This window comes from Urocitellus parryii, chromosome 5 (genome assembly GCF_045843805.1).
Source record: "Urocitellus parryii isolate mUroPar1 chromosome 5, mUroPar1.hap1, whole genome shotgun sequence".
Taxonomy (NCBI): Eukaryota; Metazoa; Chordata; class Mammalia; order Rodentia; family Sciuridae; genus Urocitellus; species Urocitellus parryii.
The window spans coordinates 96,975,999-96,989,725 of NC_135535.1; the positions used below are offsets into that span (position 1 = coordinate 96,975,999).

Genomic DNA, 13,727 nt, shown 5'->3' on the forward strand with positions numbered 1-13,727 from the left:
CCTCAAGTCTCTAGTTTTCCAAAGCCTATGTAATGTCTCAAAAACAAAGCTATTGTAATGAGTTCAAATTTTAAAAAGCATGAGGTACCTGGAGTTAAATCAACAGAGGTCTTGCACCACCCAAGAAAGCAGAGAATCCCTTATGTGATTTAAAGATGATTCTGTGCAGCCCGATATATAAAATATATTTAAGGAGAATTTTAGGATACTTTTACTTATTATATTGCAAATATAACCAAAGTAAAATAATTTAGGAACATTCATGCAGGGGCTTTTAATGACAGCATACAGATAGTTCAGTGCCTGACAACACTAGTGTGCAGTTTTTTAAGTACCTACCTGTAACTTTTTAATGCAGGGCACTGCAGTTTGGATTCGGATTTAAAAAAAAAAAAAAAAAAACTATTGTAATTCTCTCAAATTATCGTTTGCGTTTCTTAGTGAGGCAGCTGAAAACAATCTAAGGAGAAGGAAAAAGTTCTGCGTTCGGGTGGGGGAAGCCTCCAGAACCTGTTGAGGCGCCGCGCTGGAGGGGGCGGGTAGGGACCTTAGCTCGGGGTCCGGGGACGCGAGCCCGGGGCAGCAGGCGCGCGGGCGCGGAAGGAGGAGGAGGCCGCGGGGCCGCTTCCGCGGGCAGCCGGGCTCCTCCCAGCAGCGCCTGCAGAACCTGCCTCCGAGTCGCCGAACTCTGGAAGGGAACGTGACCCGACCCCTCCCCGAGCTGCCGAAACGCCGCGTCCAGCCGCGCAGCGGGCTCGGGCGGCCGCGGGATGGGCGGGCGGGCGGCGCGCGGCCCCGCCCGGCGCCCACCGCCCTGCCCTCGCCTGTCTCCTCCTTTCCCCGGGGCTCCGCTGAGTTCATTCACTGGGATTGGTTTCAAGTGACGCCATCTCTTTATTTTTAAACCAATGACCTCATCCGCGCTTGAAGTTTCCTGACCAGCGACTCTTTCTCTTTTCCCCAACCCCCCACCCCACCCCCCCGCCTTTCCCCCTCTTTCTGTGTATCACTGTTTGGGGGGCTTTAATCAAATTTTAACGATTATTCTCACCTCTCCCTCCCCCCTCGGCTTTCCCCACGCGGCCCCCACCTTTACCTCCCCAAGTTCTTCACTCATTTCGACATTTGTTTTTGGAAGTCTTGATTGGGGGGGGGGTGGAAGAGAAAGAGTGAAGAAAAGTTGCAAACGTCTCCTCTTCCTAAGCCTCCCGCCCCCGCCCACCCCTCAGAGAAGGAGAAGATAATATAGTGAAAAGAAGAGGAGGAGGCGAGAGCGACGGGACGGGACGCCAGCGGGAGCGCAGCCGCCCTCCGGGCTCCGCGGCGGCCCCTAACTAGCCCGGGAGCCGAGGGCCCGGAGAGGAGACGCCGTGACAACTTTCGATTCCCTCAGAGGGAGTCGGGGGGTCGGCGGCCCCAGAAGTAAGTGGCCTCGGAGGGCGGCGCGGGGAGCGCGCGCGGGTCGGGAGGGTGCGGGGCAGCATGGACGCTCCGCGGCGCGCCCAGACCCCGTGTGCCGGGCGCCGCGCTCGCGCCCCGCCGGCCCTGCCTTCGCGACTCTGCGGACTCCGGAGTCCCAGCCGCGCTCTGGGGGGGGGGGGCGGGGGGGGGGGCGACGGCAGCCGTTCCGAAGCGGGGGGTGCAGGCCTCGCCGGGAGGCCGGGCAGGAGGTGCGTGCGGGCTCGGGCCGGCCCGGCCGAGAGCGACTGCCGCCTGGGACGCGGCACCTTCGCGGGCGAAGCTGCTCACTTCCAGGCGCGAATGTTACACAACACGCCTGCCAAGTGGGGCCCCGGCCTGCCTCTTCCCATTATCCCGAATTCGCCTTTAATATAAGCAGAGAGGCCACCTGGGTGGTGATGTGCTGCTCTCTTAAACTCAGCCAACTAACAGCACAAACAAGAACCCCTCAACTTTGCTGCTGGGGCTCGGTCATGGCGTTGGCGACTCCGGTGCTCCAGACTTCCTAATTTATACTAGCCATAAAACGTGAGGAAAAAAAAGCCCAGCCACGGCTGAGGATGTGTGTATCATGTGTTTCATGTGATAAAATACCACAGAGGAAAATATATATGCAAAACCTTAGTTTTCCGATGCTGCATTTATTTCCTAAAGGAAGCCGGTTATGAACCTGAGGAAATAGAGGTAGATCTTAAAATGAATGGATACTGCAAAATCCGAAGGAAGCTTATTAAACGTCGACTGCAAAGATCCTTGACTTTTTGAAGTCCTGGGTATCTCGGATTGTTTGGAGAAAGCACACCTCTAATCAGCCTATGATGAATAAGGTGGAGAGGAAAAACCTGTTGCATAATCTCATTTGCTGTGGGGCTTGCTGTTCCGTTCCCTTGAACCAAGGGGAAGTGAGTTAAGATGCAGGGTTTTAAAACTCTCTGAAGTTTTTATTTACTCAGTGCCGTGGCTGCCACTTTGCTTTAAAAGATTATAAATAAATACTCTGCTCTTAAAAGTGAACCAAACCTATCAAACCTGTTTAGAAAATGACCAGGTATGTTTCTTTCTTGTCTTTCCGGGTGTGTGTGTGTGTGTGTGTGTGTGTGTGTGTGTGAGAGAGAGAGAGAGAGAGAGAGAGAGAGAGAGAGAGAGAGAGAGAATATGAGAATTTACTATTCGTGAAAGACCTTGGTGACTACCATTTGGGGATCTGAGATTGTCAGTTTTTTTTTTTTTTTTTTTTTTTTTTTTTGCCATGCTATGATGCTGATAATACCTGTAGGTGACAGCTTTTTCCTTAAAAGTTACACTGTTTACATCAAGAAAAGAAACGTTAAAAGTAAGGTAAAAGAAGAAAGGGATATTTGCCAGTTGAGTTAATAATTTTTTAATTATTTACTTTTCCTTGGGAATCATATATTGATGGACACAGTTTGGGAAGCTGAAATTAATTAAAGCTTGTGGAATTCTTTATTTGGTGAAGACAGCAGCCTAGAGAAGTAAATTGAAAAACTAAGAATTTATGACTGTATTTTATTCACAATGTGACTAGACACTGGGCAAGTTTTTGTCTTTGTTTAAAAATAAGCTGTGGAATTTACTGACTGAAGACATTGTGGAAAGTTGCTGTTTAATTTTTTTGTTAACATTTAGCAACTTATGTAAAAATTTGGGCCAAATAACCCCAGCTGAGTTCATTTTTAGGTAGGAAAAATAGAAGAGAGATTATTTTGAATCGTAGTAATGATGAATAAGTTGTTCAAATGCTATAAAACTATATTCAGATATGTGGAAAAAAAGTGTAAATTGTGGTAACGATATTTAAATTTTTTTTAGTTTTAACTTCTGATATGTCAGCAATTCAAAGTAAAATATCTGATTTGGCTTAAAATTGTACTTATTTTATTCAAGTATTTCAGTTAGTGCATAATTATGGAAGGGGCAAGGAACAGAACTACAGAATCATTCACTTTTGCTCCCTCTTCATTTTGGGAAGTCTGTGTCCTTTGGCTTAGCTTGGTGAATGTAATTGAGTTCTATAAAATAAAAATAGTCAATGTGAATTTGGGGGTTTTAAGTCTCTTTGGCCAAAAGCTTAATGGCATAAACAGAGAAGGGGGCAAAAGAGAAAATTCTGTTAACCCCATTCTTTTCCTTTTGCTTATCCACTCAAAAATTATTTGTGGCATGGTTGGGAGTAGAAGTGGAGCTAAGATCAGCGTTTAAGAGTAGTAGGTAGACTGGGGGTTTAGTGAGGCCCTGGGTTCAATCCTCAGTCTTCCCAACCCTCCAAAAAATTGAGTAGATCTGAGAAGCTTTGGACTTTAGCCTGAGTTTAGGAGAAGGGACAGGATTCTTTATTTTTGTTTGTTATAGTGCTGGGATCAAACCCAGGGCCTTACACATGCCAGGCAAGCACTCTCCCACTGAGTGACATTCCCAGTGAAGAGGAAGGATTGATGTTTGTTTTGAAGCTATTTTCTATATGTATGTGTATTGAGGGATTTAATTTCTTTTTCTTTTTGGTACTGGGGATTGAACCCCAGGGGCACTTAACCACTGAGCCACATCTCAAGCTCTTTTTTGTATTTTATTTAGAGATAGGGTCTTGCTAAGTTGCTGAAGCTGTTTTGAACTTGGAATCCTCCTGCCTCAGCCTCTTGAGTTACTGGGATTACTTGCATGTGCCACCATGCCTGGCCTGGTGAATTTATTTATTTTTTTAAAGAAAGATTTACATGTTTTTTTCTTCTATTTTTAATCTTTATTTATTTTTATGTGGTGCTAAGGATTGAACTCAGTGCCTTGAATGTATGAGGCAAGCGCTCTACTGCTGAGCTATAGCCCCAGCCCCACTGGGGAATTTAAGTTAGTAGAGTTTTCAGATATGGGATTAATATATTGATGATATAGATTTGTATACCTGTTCAGTATTAAAGTTTTTCTGTTTTTAACTAATCATAAAATCCTACTAAATATTTTTGCTAGAATTACCAGTGGAATTTACTCTAGAAATCCAAATTTTCTTGTAGTATCTGGTAGAAATAGTTTTCTGTCATGTATTATCTGCACTAAAAATTTCACTGGATTCAATGTTTCTAAAATGCTTTGAGTTCTCATGCAAAAGGTACTTGTAAATTAATATAAACCCATTTGGATCAGGATACCAAGAGAAGTAGGAGATAAGTTGGGGGAAACAGAAAACAGACTTTATGAAAGATTTTAACAGATTGAAGGACCAAGTTAAAAACCATGGTTGATGCCTGAATGGCCTTAAAAAACAAAACAAAACTGCATCAAATTTTGAAACTGAGTCAGATATCCAGCATCATAAAAGAAAATCTTTCTAATGTTGGCTTAACCAAAACTTAATTAAGAAAGTAAATCTTGCCCAAAGCTACATATGATGTATTCCAAAGCCAGATGTCATTTTCCCTTGATTTTGTTGTTGTGGATAATGCTATTTTTGTTTCCTGAGACCAGATGATCAAGTTTTAGCTGTGTGAAGGGAGGTTCATAAAGATGTGTGGACTTAAAGAAACAGGCTTAGTTAGAAATTTAATCAAATAAATGGAGGAAACAAGAGTGGCTCAAAAGGAGGATCTAAGGCAGATTACTGAGGATAGGTACAAAGAAATAAAAAAGCTTGCCAGGAGTATGACCAGGAAAAAAGGGAACTGAATATGTCTTTGTATGAAAGGAAATAGGCATAAATGGAAAAATACCTTCTGATACTTCAGCAACAAGAAAGGAGTAATGAAACGTCACCCCTTCTAGATTAGGAATAGAAACTTCATTACAGGTACCACTCAAAATTCATAAGATTTTTTATTACATAAAAAATTTATTCTTGGGGGGGAGGGGCTGGGGTTGTGGCTCAGTGGTAGAGTGCTTGCATGCATGAGACCCTGGGTTTGATCCTCAGCACCACGTAAAAAATAAATGAGTGAAATAAAGGTATTGTGAATAAAATTTTAAAAAATTATTCTTGGGGGAGCTGGGGTTGTAGCTCAGTGGTAGAGTGTTTGCCTAGCACGTGTGAGGCACTGGGTTCAATCCACAGCACCCACATATAAATAAATAAACAAAATAAAGGCATTGTGTCCATCTACAACCAAAATTTTTAAAAAAATATTTAGTTTTTTAGGTGTAGATGGACACAACACAATGCCTTTAATTTTATGTGGTGGCTGAGGATCGAACCTGGGTCCTGCCCGTGCTAGGCGAGCTCTCTACTGCTGAGCCACAATCCTAGCCCTAAATTTTTTTTTTTAATTTATTCTTGGTAGAGGGTGGTGGATAAAGTAAATTATGATCATGAAATATAATTATATGAGAATGTAAAACTTGAAATTTCCAGAGATAAATTCAAAATAGGACATGAAAATGAAGGGGTCATTTTCTATTTTGAGTTATTTGGAAAGGAGGGATGAATTATAAAAAGTTTTGAAATTATTATCTCAATTGGATTTCTGGGTTAACTACAGACATAAATTAAGCAAAACATTTATTAGAGGTACATAAAAGTTGGGGATACAGTTCTACTCTTAGAGCAGGATTAAAGAATTTTAAATGAGGCATATACATATATATACACATACATACATATATATGTGTAAACAATTATCATTACTGCTGATAAATATCACATTTATAAAGGAGAAAGAGATTGGAGGGTTGAGAAAGTAATCCTCAAAGTTGATAGAAAGAATGTTAACTTGTGTATGGAAGTTGAAAGAATGGTAATCACTTGAAAGAATGGTAATCATGTGTATGGAAGAAGGGAAGTGGGGGAAGTTATTCATCCACCTAATTATTTAGCAAATTTATATTGACCCTCTACTGAGGTCTAGACACTAGCCAACAGAGGAATATGAGATAGAGAAGGTTACTGTCTTTATGGAACTTAGAGTCTTATGGGGAGAAGACAGAAGGACAATAAATAATGACAACAAGCCAGGCATAGTGGCTTATACCTATAATCCCAGGAAGTTCCAGGCGGGAGCATCAAAAGTTTAAGGCCAGCCTCAGCAATTTAGCAAGGCCCTGAGCAACTTGGTGAGAACTTGTCTTGAAACAAAACAAAAAACCAACCAAAACTGGAAGGGCCATAAACAAGTAAACAATACATGAAAAAACTGATGTCCAGTGGTGCCAAGTAGTGAAGATAACCTTCATCTTTAGTCTTGTTTTTGTGACTCTATTTAGATGGTACCTGCAAGCTTTGACTTGATTCCTCATTAACAATTTATTCACAGTTCTTTTGGTGCCATTTGCTAAGAATCTCAAGGTTTTTTTTTTTTTTTTTTTTTTTTTTTTTTTTTTGGTCCTTGTTCTTTTTGGGGGCATGGTGGTTACTGGGGAATCAAATCCTGGGCTTCTTTACACTGAACTACATCCCCTAAGTAGCTGAGGCTGCCCTCAAATTTGTGATCTTCCTATCTTACTGAGACCCTAGAGTTACCTGAATGGAGCTTATGTTTTTTTACAGTAAGGTTTATATTGTTGTTTTTTATTTAATTAGGGCTTTTATATATTGGTGTGTATTCTCTATTAGAAATAGTACTCCTAATAGTACTCTAAAGGGAAGCTAAATTCTAAGGCTAGTTTTTTTTTTGGAGGGGGGGTACTGGGGATTGAATCCAGGGCCTCATGCATGCTAAGCCAAATGCTCTCCCACTAGGCTACATCCCCAGCTCACTAATTTGTTTTAATGATACCATTTATGAGAACATACAAAACAAGTTGTAGACAGTATAAGAACACTATTGGGCTTAGTGACCAGATAGGTATATAGGATAAGGGGAGAAGAATTCCTTTTTAGAACCTGTCCAATGTGATTTTGGAATGGAAGGGGAAATTTGGGTTATATTGTGCTCTTTTTAATTGTGTCTCCTTAAAGATTTGTATGGTTTCACTGAGAATATTACCTGTAACTTAATTTAAGCTTAATTTTTGTTGAGAGCCACAGCCGAGTCGGGATGGCGCCTGGCATTTGCCAGAAGGAGTGGTTGAAAGGTGAAGCCAGCGAGATGATGATAATTAAGTTAAGATGATGATAATTAAGTTAAACTGTGTATAATTGCTGTGACTGGATGATGCTGGATTGAAACAGGCTGTGTATTTAGTTGTATATAGACCCCCTGCTGTCTGGCAATAGGGCGGCTCCTACTGCCTCTGCTACTTTTGAATTCTTAAGAGCCCCAATGAGGACTGATAGAGTTCCCGGGGAGTGCGAGTGCAGGGGAGTGCGCATGCAGTGCTGGTGGAGTTCGGGCAATAAAGGAGTTCCTGTTTGAACCTACAAGTGCCTCCTGGCAGCTTGGTTATTTTGTGCCCAGCCAGACTGTGGCAAATTTTTTTCCTTATTGTCTTCAAATAGTAGAAACCTGGGGGCGGGGGGGTGTGTTCTTACTGAAGTTATCTGACTGCCAGATTTATTTTGTTAGTTTTCAAGATGTTCTTTATAAGCGTCAACTAAAAACTTATCAGTGACTGTTTCAGGTTTTGGGGCACATTTACAGAGTGCTTCTCAAACTTTTTTTTTGTGTGTGTGTGTATGGTGCTGGGGATTGAACCCAGGGCCTTGTGCATGCTAGGCAAGCACTCTTCCAGCTAAGCTATATCCCCAGCCCCAGCAGCTTTAAACTTAAGAAAAAATTATAGATGAAACTGACATAAGCAGTCTGGAAAGGGTTTTATATTAAGGGTATACATATTTCTCTGTAGAACCAAATCTCTCAAAAATTATTCATATATGTCTCTAACCAGGTTTCATCTACAACATATTCTTTTTTTTTTGGTACCAGGGATTGAACTTGGGGTGCTCAACCACTGAACCACATCCCCAGCCATTTTGTGTTTTATTTAGAGACAGGTTCTCACTGAATTGCTTAGCGCCTCACTATTGCTGAGGCTGGCTTTGAACTCGAGATTTTCCTGTCTCAGCTTTCTGAGCCACTGGGATTACAGGCATTTGCCATGGCACCCAGCTCATCTACAACATGTTCTGAAATACTTGTGATAAGATTATGGAAAACAAAACAATTTTAAGGTGAGGTAGGAAATTATTTAGTGTTTTTTGATTTCTTTCTCAACTACATAATTTAGAAAAGAATTGTAGAGCTGGGCATGGTGATACATGCCTGCAATACCAGTGATTTGGGAGACTGAGGCAGGAGGATTGTCGATGTGGAGGCTGGTCTCAGCAATTTAGCAAGGCACTGTCTCAATAAAAAGGGCTGGAAGAGGGCTGGGAGGGGAAGGGAAATGGCATGGGGTTAGAAATGATGGTGGAATATGATGGACATTATTATCCAAAGTACAAGTATGAAGACACGAATTGGTGTGAATATTCTTTATATACAGAGATGTGAAAAATTGTGTTCTATATGTGTAATAAGAATTGTAATGCATTCTGCTGTCACATAAATAAAAAAATAGAATAAAAAAAAAGGGCTGGGGGCTGGGGTTGTGACTCAGAGGTAAAGTGATCGCCTAGCATGCGAGAGGTACTGGGTTCAATCCTCAGCACCACATGAAAATAAAATATATTGTGTCCACCTATAACTAAAAAAAATGAATATTTATCAAAAAAAGTTTTTAAAAAAAGGGCTGGGAGTGTAGCTCAGTGGTAATGTGTCACTGGGTTAAATCTCCAGAACCAAAAATAAAAAGGAAAAAGAATTGTAGATATAAACCACAGGGGGTTTATATCTGACTTGTACCTCCCAAAAATCTTTGGGAAGGACAGTAGAATTCGGATTTGTTTTAATGTCTTTCTGGGAGTGGTGGTATAACTGCAGTTTATAAAGAAAAAAAAAGATAGATATACAACAAATCATAGTTGTATGGCCAGGTAATTAATTTTAAATTTATCCATTCTTCCCCTCAAAGTGAAGGGGAAAAGATGTGTAGAGAAGTATATACTACTTTTTGTTTGATTTGTATATAAAAATTTCAAATACCCATGTAGTATCCTAGGACAGTACCTACTATAGTAAGTTTGATAATTGTTTGCTGAATAAATTGAACTAATTCTCACAACTGTTATTTTTTATATAGTTCCATTATATCTGCAGCTGAGAGCACTGTTTTTTGAGCTATGTTGCAACCTACAGGGCAGTTGGGGGTGGGGGTTGAATTATGGCCTTGGCACCTGACTCTTGTTTCAGTAGGATGCTCCCACTGGAACCTGGCTGTGACCTCTCCTCTAGCTTTGACCCTGTGGCTGACCTGACTTCATCTTTTCTGAAATGGAGGGTGGTTGTTTCCTGTCACCTCTTTCCGCTCAGTCTAACCGCTCTTTCCCTCACTGAAGCAGCCGAGTTTCTCCTCTTCTGGTCACTTCTCAGAATACTCAAGGATCTGTGTCACTATGGTGATCCATTTTGTAGTGTGTTTTGTTTGTTTGGTTGGTGGAGAAGCACACTCCTCAGGAAGATGGTTCTTGACTGTTTTGTAAACTGTGTATGGTATATGAAGCATGGTGTTATTTCCTTCCTTCCTAGCTTTACTTAAAAATCTTGGGTTCACTTATAATACAAACCATCTAAAGACTAGCAAAGACTTTTAAAAAAAGACAAGAAATTAACCATAACATTTTTTAGCTACAATAATGGTATTATGGTTATGTTGAATTTTCTCATCTGTTATGTGGAAGTATTTATAGGCAAAATGAAATGCTTATATTTGTTTCAAAAACTTAATGATGGTCACAATACAAGTGGGAGATAAAACAATATTGGAAAATTTCCAAAACTTGTTGAATCTGGGTACAATTGTAGTTTGTTAGTATTTTCTGTATGATTGTATGCAAATACACTTAGTAATGGGTTGAATTGTATATTACCAATTATTAGTGTAGGGAAGAAATTTAATATAGTAGAATAGAATGTAGTTGGACATTTGAGCTAATTTGAGAATCAAAAAATCTTCACTTGGCATTTTCTGTAAGTTCTTTTAGTTATAAAATATTAAGAATAGGGAAACTTGTAGAAACATCATAAATGCCTAAAACTCACCTTTGAGATTTTGTAATGATATGCCTTGCAGTTGTACAGTGCTTTGATGTATTTTGTCTTTTTTTTTTGATCTTCAGAATAAGACATAAGTTATTCACTTTACAGATGAGGAAACTGAGACCTTAGATTAATTTATTTAAATCCCAAAGCAAGAAAAAAATGGTACAAGAACTGAAATTATCTTCTGATTTGTATTCAGGTGCCCATTCTCTTATATACACACACTTTAAAGTGCCTTTTTTTTTTCCGGATGTTGGGGGAGGGGGTTGGGAAACAACTCAAGGGCACTCGACTACTGAGCCACATCCTCAGCCCTATTTTGTATTTTATTTAGAGACAGGGTCTCACTGAGTTGCTTAGCGCCTTGCTGTTGCTGAGATTGGCTTTGAATTTGTGATCCTCCTGTCTCAGGCTTCTAAGCCGCTAGGATTACAGGCATGCGCCACTGTGCCTGGCATAAGTGCCCTTTTTAATGGTGGTTTAAACTGTGTTTTTCAAACATTTTGATATCAAGAAACTCTAAAAATGATTGACCCCAAATATCTTTATGTGGACTATGTTTATAATTATTTAACATATCAAAATTAAAACAGAAATGCTTAAAATATTTATAAATTTAAAAAAAACTAACATCAAAGGTGAGTATTTACAACATATAGAAACAGAGTATTCCAGCTGGGTGTGATGGTTCATGCTTATAATCCCAGCTGTTCAGAGGCACTAAGGCAAGAGGATTGCAAGTTTGAGACCAGCCTCAGCAACTTGGGGAGACCCTGACTCAAAAAAAAAAAGTCCTGGGGATTTTGTTCAGTGATATAGTGCCCCTGGATTCAACCCCTGGTACACATCCCCAGCCCCCACCCCCCATGCCAAAAAAAAATTAAAAAATAAATATAGTGGAAAGGGTTGCATTGTTTTCTTTTAAATGTATTCTATTAAAGAAGGTAGCTCTATTTGCATCACTGTTTTTATAGTTAATCTGTTTTTTTTTTTGTTTTTAGCTTTTTGTTGGAAATCTTCAGATATCCACAGGGGGTGAAAAAAGGGGATAAGGAGAAGGGCAGAGTAGTATAACAGCTCCCATGGATCCAACAACCAGGATCCCATTGCCAGTCCCATCCCATTGTGTAATTGCTTCCACTTCCCTTATCTCATATTGCTTTCAGTTTGTTTTGATATGCTGTTCTGGTTGAAATATATCAAGAAAACATGGATATACACAGACTCATAATTGGAAATGATGGAGTATTTTAGTAATCTTTTCATATAATTATGAATATTTCTTGTTATACCAAAATCTAGCAGGAAGTGGATTCTTAAGGGTTAGTTGTGTGTTGAATCTGAGACCATATGTATGAATTTTTTTTGTACCATTAATATCTTTTAATGGGTCTTTGATATGTGTGTAATTTTTTTTAATATCATGCATTGACCATTTGAAAAATTATGGCTTATTGAGTTATGCATATCTTTCAGATTTTGACACATTTGATTACAAATTTGTTAAACACATTACATTCATTAATATAACCATTAGTCTTATCTAAACATCTTTAAGAACTGGAAAATGGATGTATCTTGATAGTGAGTTCAAGTACCATGTAAAAAAGAATTTTATACATTTTAAAAATCAATGATTTTTTCCTCATTTTTCTCCTAAAAAAATTTTATTGTCAACAACAAATGTTTTTTTTTTAAGTTATAGATGGACCTAATAACTTTATTTTTATGTGGTGCTGAGGATCGAACACAGTGTCTCACACATGCTAGGCAAGCACTCTACCGCTGAACTATGGCCCCAGCCCCCAAATAGTTTTTCTTGAAGAGGGAGCTTACTTTATTAATTTTAAAGAAAATGTCTGCCAAACTTAAGTCTGAGTAGCTGTTAAGTTGTCTGCTAGTCATTCTTTTAAGCCAAACTGGCATTCTCTGAAAAAAGCTCATAACTCGGTTGCTTAAGTAGTTTTCTTTAAGACAGTGTATTTAGATGTGCAACTGAAAAGTACATACAGAATTTAAGTTCTCAAGACTGCAGGTTTAATACAATTAATAGCTGTTTTATCAAGGACATTTCTAAGTGAAATAATTTTTTAAAGACTGATAGGAATGAAGAATAAACATCTTTCATTAGTTGTCAGAGTGATACATCATCATCACATACCATGTATCCTCTGGTATGACTATTGTACATTCATGAGAGAGTAAGAGTGAAAAAAATAAAGATCTTTGTATTACCAAAAGTAGTTTTAGTGCTGGTGACCCCTTGAAGGGGGTGCTCCCTACTCCTGGTCTCTTGATAACACTTTGAAAATTTTTGGTATAAACTAGCAGAGCTATTTAGAGCAGTATGATGCACACATTTATATGAAAAAAATATTTTCATCCTAACTGGTTCATTTGTCAAGAAGAAGGGAATATGCTTATGTGTAGGATGAGCCAGGTGGCCCAGAGTCCATCACAGGTACAAGGTCATATAAAATCAGTGTGGATGGAAAAACTGCAGACAGAAGGAAGGAATCAGTAAAAGCACTTTTCAGTTTATAAAAAATGAGTACTTACTATCTTTACTTTTTTAAAACTAAAAAGCACTGAGCCCTTAAATGCACACATAACATGTTCATATTCATTTTTATACATTTTAAAAATCAATGATTTTTTTTTCCTTAAAAGACAAGAGGGGAGAGAGGGTCACATATTTGAGAGGACAATGGAGTGCTCATGGCAGTTAGTTCCATCTAACTAGGATAGTTGTTAACACTCCGCCACCCAGAGAAAGCCGAGGGATGACAAAACAAATGATGTTAGAAGAAATGGTAAGAAAAGGCTGAAGAGATTAGGCATTTTCAGACTAGGCTGTGGGCAGATAGTGGAGATAAGCATTGGAAAGCAGAGGAAGACTTCAGGATGAACTGGGTTCCCCCATGTGCTGGATACTGGAAGAATAGGGCCAGAAAAGTACAGAGTTAGATGCAACAGGAGTCATGGAGGTGAACATATATTTGAAAGATTTCCATCAAATATGGGTAAAGTAGCTAGGTGAGTTGGCATTTGCCTATAATTCTAGTGACTTGGGAGGCTGAGGAAAGAGAATCCCAAGTTTGAGGCCAGCCTCAGCAACTTAGTGAGGTCCTAAACAACTTAGTGAGACTGCCTCAAAATGAAAATTAAAAAAGTGGTGGTGTTGTAGCTCAATGGTTAAGTGTCCTGGATTCAATATGTGGTACCAACAAGAACAGCAGCAAAATATGG

The 13,727-nt window shown here is 39.6% G+C and overlaps 1 protein-coding gene across 1 annotated transcript in view; it reads left to right on the forward strand.

Annotated features, from left to right (window-relative positions):
- Positions 1 to 986: 986 nt before the first annotated feature.
- Positions 987 to 13,727, forward strand: part of Dusp16 (dual specificity phosphatase 16) — a 90,967-nt gene continuing 78,226 nt past the window's right edge. The window contains exon 1 of the mRNA XM_026409288.2: positions 987 to 1,422. The gene's annotated coding sequence lies outside the window, so the exon portion shown is untranslated. The remainder of the gene's footprint in view (positions 1,423 to 13,727) is intronic.